Source organism: Artemia franciscana, chromosome 13 (genome assembly GCF_032884065.1).
Source record: "Artemia franciscana chromosome 13, ASM3288406v1, whole genome shotgun sequence".
Classification (NCBI taxonomy): domain Eukaryota; kingdom Metazoa; phylum Arthropoda; class Branchiopoda; order Anostraca; family Artemiidae; genus Artemia; species Artemia franciscana.
The window spans coordinates 10,016,952-10,022,154 of NC_088875.1; the positions used below are offsets into that span (position 1 = coordinate 10,016,952).

The 5,203-nt window shown below is 40.8% G+C and overlaps 1 non-coding gene across 1 annotated transcript; it reads left to right on the forward strand.

Annotated features, from left to right (window-relative positions):
* The first annotated feature begins 2,574 nt into the window (after nucleotides 1-2,574).
* On the forward strand, nucleotides 2,575-2,764 carry LOC136035133 (U2 spliceosomal RNA). Its single transcript, XR_010619351.1, has one exon. It is a non-coding gene; the product is annotated as a U2 spliceosomal RNA (small nuclear RNA).
* The last annotated feature ends 2,439 nt before the right edge of the window (nucleotides 2,765-5,203 follow it).

The following is a 5,203-nucleotide window of genomic DNA, read 5'->3' on the forward strand; positions in this document are numbered from 1 at the left end:
AAGTTCGAGCATAAAGGTCTCTTTGATTTTAGGGAGTTTGAGTTTCGTTGTGTCTAGGATGCGTCTAGGTGCATATACTTTTTTGGAGCTGAGTCTGAATCTAACTTTTGATTTTAGTAATAAATGGTCGGATCCTTTTTTTGATTCAGTGTCCGCCCCTCTGTATACTCTCGAGTCTTTAATCATTGACTTCCAGCGACGGGAAACGAGTAAATAGTCAATTTGGGCGCGGGTTCTACCATCTCGGGATCTCCAAGTGTAAGTGTGGCAAGGTTTGTGTTTAAACCATGTATTAGCCACACTGAGATTATTCAGCATAGCTAACATGAGAAGTCTAACTCCGCTAATGCACCGGTCGCCCAAACCGTTGTTGCCAATAGCCCATTCAGAATCGTTTAGTCTCGTGCCAATCCTGGCAATGAAGTCACCACCGATCACGAGGATGTCCTTACGAGGAATTTTATTCATAGTCAGTTGGAGGTCAGCATAGAATTTGTTTTTCAAGTGGTCAGGGGCGTCACGAATAGGGGCATATACAGATAGTATTGTCAGGTTATTACTCTGACCTTTTAAACGGGCCATCACAATTCTGTCAGACACTGCTTCATAGTCAAGGAGTCCCGATGCGATCTTGGGCGTCATGATTATTCCCACTCCTGTGAGGCCGGATCCATCCATTGGGCCAGAATTGAATAGTATGGCCTTTTTACCCGAAGGGGCTATTAGGTCAAGTGTCGTTTGTCCATTTAATCTTGTCTCTGAAACACAGAGTATGTCCAGGTTATATAAATAAAATTCTTCAGCTACGAAGGCTTGCGTTAGTGAACATTTGATGGAACAGAGGTTCCAGCAGCCGATATTCAGGCCATGTCTCCTTGATAGTATGGTAGCTAGCTCACTTTTCGACGAGGTCACCAGCCTCGACGCATCGCTTAATGCCGGGAATGCCGTAGCCAAATTCGCTCTCATATTAGACATATTCAACATAATTCTGGATGTTTCTTGGGTATGATTAACCGCAGGGGCCCCAGTCCTACGGGTCACCCGGAGCACGTTGGCCGTCACTTCGCTTGGCGTGAAGCTAGGTGACGTTTACACCCTCTCACCGCTATGAGGTGTGCTGGCGGGTTTGCTCTACTGCCTAGGGACGGAAGGGGGGAGCATCCTTGCTTGCAACGCCACCACCGCCGTGGCAATTTGCAAGCTTAGCTTCCACCTTTGCTCCCACCTAGAATCAGTAAAGCCTTCAGGACTCACTCACTCACTTTCATTCACTCACTTCTTCTGCGCTGATTAAGGACCCGCCATCATTGCTGATCTTTACACTGCTGTCAAAAGCTTGGCCGGCCACCTTTTTCACAGCGTTGTGCCACTTTTTGGGGTCTGATGTAAGTAATTGGGAGGGCATGGTTTCACGACCATACCGAGCTTTGGCTTTCTTTACCAAAGAGACTATTTGATTTCGCAATTTCTTGCCGTTGATTATAGCACCACGGGAGTAGAGGCGAGACCTCTCTTTTATTAGTGATTTAATAGCTGGAGATATCCATGGTTTGTCGTATTCACTAACAACAAATGATTTTGTTGTAAAGATCTTTAGGTATTGACTGTATAACGTGGCATTGAAATCGGATACCTTAGTTTCCAAGAGCCCGGTATTGTACACTTCGGGGAAGTCATATGTGCCAATCCATCGACCGTATTCACAGATGGCCGACTCCGTACAAGGACGAACAGTGACACGGGATAGTTTGGGCTTTGGTAAAGACTCTCTTGCTTTCCAAAGAATTGGGTTGTGGTCTGACATACCAACAGGACCAAGAGAAAAGGGAGGGGAGTAAAAATCATCACAATTTGTGAGTATAAGGTCCAATATGCCCCCCAAAGAGTGGGTGGGTATGTGTACTACTTGTTTTAAAGACAAACAAGATGATAACCAACTCTTCTTGGTTTGGTTAAAGTCTCCTCCTATAATAAAAGCAGGGCTACTGTATATACTTCTCAGGTGATCAACAGTCGTTTGGAGGTAGAAGACCAAGTCACCACGGTTTCTTGCACTTTCTGGGTAATATACTGAAGCGACTATAGTACAAGAAAAGCGCCGGGGAAGAGACTTAGGTTTGCAATTAGCCCAGATTACTTCATGAGCTAGATCAAATACTTCCGGTAATAATTTGCAAGGGATGTCTTTCCGTATGTACAAGGCAACACCTCCACCTAGTCTATGCTCACCTCGATCAGCACGTGTGCTCAGGAAAATTTCGTAGCCTGCCATATGACCTGACAACCTATCAAGATTCCAAGTTTCTGTAACTGCGATAACTGGGATGCTATTTTGACGGACGATAACTTCAAATTCTTCCATTTTGTTACACAATGACTGGCAGTTTATAACGAGAAAATTCGGCATTCCATAATATAGAGCTAAATCTAGAAATTGTAGGGGGAGTGGTGATTAGGAGTGCCATTAAACAGGAATTTAGTCCAAAATAAATATAAATTTCCTGAATAAAAAAGCATAACTTTCGTTAAAGTAGTGTTTAGTTTAAGAGGACTTTAAATTATTACATATGCATCGCTTCTCAGCCTTTTGGCTAAGATCAAAGTTTAGTATCAGTTCTTATCAGTTTAATATCTGATACGATCCCTACATGGTACCCAAAATATTAAACTGATTTTTGGATATCGGAAGGATATTGGAAGTTGCTGCGCTCCCTCCACGTGATTGCTCGGTATTGCAGTTTGTGTTGCGGACAAAAAATTTTTGTGCCAACCCCCCCCCCCCCTAGATAGAGCCTTGCCTCTGACCATTTTTTGAGTCTATCACCTATCCAAATTTTACTTAGTAAATAAAATTAAACGTAGTGAATTGGCTATATTTGGAATCAGTATAGCAAGCCAGTGCTGATGCCCTGCTTTTAAACGGTGACATAGCCGCTACTCTTTTCTTCCTTAATAATAAGAGATCACTAGGAAGTTTAACGGCGATCCCCTCAAGACGCATGTGTAATTAATTTTCTTGAAGACGCAGGTGCTTGTTACGCAATAGAGTTTGTTTACTTCAGGATATAGGTGCCTGTTCCATTATAGAGACTGTTTTTCTTTGATTGCTTAAAAACCTCCGAAGGCCAGGAAAAAGCCGTCAGAGGACCCCTGCCAAATCAAGATTTCTTTGATTGTTAAATATTAGGACTTAGTCCGCTAGTCAGGTGGGGAAGCCTACGTAACAGGGAACGTTTGCTTATATTGAGGGTGATGTAAACTTGCGTGGCTTGGTAGATTTATTGGGAATGACGCAATCTTACCTAACATTTTAAATCTCAATGTCTGCTAGTCAAACGGGGGAGGCCTACATAATATGGAATAGACACTTATGTTGAAGGTATTGCAATTTTGCATAACTTGGTAAATTTATTGGGAATGGCGGAATCTTGCATAACATCTTCGATCTCAATTTTTTTTAGTCAAGCGGGGGAGCCTACGTAATATGGAATGTTTACTTATGTTGAAGCTGATGAAATCTTGCGTGACTTAATATATTTGTTGGGAATGACACTATTGTGCATGGCATGCTAATTTCTCAAGGTCCGCTAGTCAAGTAAGGGATCCTAACTTGTAAATTAGGGTGATACAATCTTGCATGACTTAGTAGATTTATTGGGAATAACGCAATCTCGCATTACTTGTTTCTCTGGGGCCCGTGGGGAATCCTCATTTGTAACTAAGGAGGACACACGTGTCTGGCGTTACATAACGACGATGTACATGTGGGTGTTATTTAATACTTTAAGAGGTTTTTAATTCAGGATTTTATTTTCATTACAAGGCTTTTTTCTTCAATGCTTGTTCTTCGAGATCTCGTTTTCTTTTACGACGTTTTTTGTCAGGGAGCCTTTATTTTCACATATTTTGGTGCCCTTTAGGAATCAAAAGAGATTTCTCCTGAATGGAATGGAGCGCTAGTCAGCTGGACCAAGAAGGAATTGATGTTATTTTGATTCAGTAAATATCTTCTACATGAAAACCTATTCCATGTACGGAGAATTCTTTGCCTGCTTTCTAGAATGATTAAATGGATCAGATTTTTCCAACCCCTTCCATACGAGAGCGCGCAAGCACTCCAATTCCATTGATTCTATTAAACAAACCTGCCAGTTACATGGTATTAATTTAAATCTTGTATTAGAAAAATCACATTTTGAATGAGCCGTGAGTATTACGCCTTATGGAGTAGAAGCTTCATTACTTGCAATAGCCATAATAAGAAAAATGTCAACTGCACAATTCATTTTCTCAATAGTAAATGAAACACACAAGCAAAGAAAAAATAGACACATTTTGGCATTCAGTTATTTCTGAGAGATTTTAATGAAAATTCTACGTTTCTTTGAGCCGAGACTATGCATATTCACGCCACCATGACAGTATGTGGCTGGTCCCCCTAGGAAGTGATTCCAGGGAGGGAGGGGGGTTTTACTAGAAGTAAATTTGGGCCATATTAAGACATATATACCTGAGAGGTCTTAATGAAAATGCCTCATTTCTTTAAATTTTGGTATTAGCTAAATCACATTTTGTATGAGCCGCAAATATTAAGCTTTATGGAGCGGAAGCCTCATTACTTACCATAGTAATAATAAGAAAAGGGTCAACTTCACAATACGTTTTCTCGCTAGTACGGGAAACAAGCGAACGAAGAAAAAAGACACACATTCTTGCATTTGGTTATTACTAAGAGGTTATAATGAAAATGCTACGTTTCTTTGAACCAAGACTATGCACGTTCATGCTACCGTAACAGTATATGACAGGCCCACTCTTGTAACCAATTCCAGAAGGGAGGGGACGGGTTGTTATTAGGGGTCAGTTTAAGCCATATTAAGGGGTATTTCTGAGAGGTCTTAATGATAGTTCCTCGTTTCTATTGCTTTATTAGACGTACCCACCTAATAAACTATATTAATTTAATTCTTAGTATTAACAAAATCGCATTTCAAATAAGCTGTAAGTATTACGCATTATGCAGTAGAAGCCTCATTACTTACAAAGTAACAATAAGAAAAACATGTCAATTTCACAATACATTTTCTCGGTAGTAAATTAAACACGCAAACTAAGAAGAAAGGTATACTTTTTTGCATTCGGGTACTTCAGAGTGGTTTTAATGAAAATACCATGCATCTTTGAGCCAAGACTGTGCATA